The 238-nt window shown below is 58.8% G+C and overlaps 1 protein-coding gene across 3 annotated transcripts in view; it reads left to right on the forward strand.

Moving 5' to 3' along the window:
* Positions 1 to 238, forward strand: part of HOXA3 (homeobox A3) — a 15,569-nt gene that overhangs the window by 9,100 nt on the left and 6,231 nt on the right. The gene's annotated exons all lie outside the window — the stretch shown is intronic.

The following is a 238-nucleotide window of genomic DNA, read 5'->3' on the forward strand; positions in this document are numbered from 1 at the left end:
CTTGCCTCCCCCAAGCAGCTTTCATCTGCTGTCTCCGGGCTGTCTGGGTGGGGGGAGAGAAGTTGGCAAAGGGCAGAGAGGTGTACTGCACAAATGGAGATGGAGCCGATTAAATGGGCACTGGAAAAATTGGGGGCCCATCTGTGTTTGTGAGACCTGGCCTTTTGTCTCCGAGAGGGAGAGGAGAGCTCTTCCCATCCCAGGCACCGGCTGGGGTGCCAAAATTCCGCCCCCCCCC

This window comes from Calidris pugnax, unplaced genomic scaffold (genome assembly GCF_001431845.1).
Source record: "Calidris pugnax isolate Ruff unplaced genomic scaffold, ASM143184v1 scaffold11, whole genome shotgun sequence".
Lineage (NCBI taxonomy): Eukaryota > Metazoa > Chordata > Aves > Charadriiformes > Scolopacidae > Calidris > Calidris pugnax.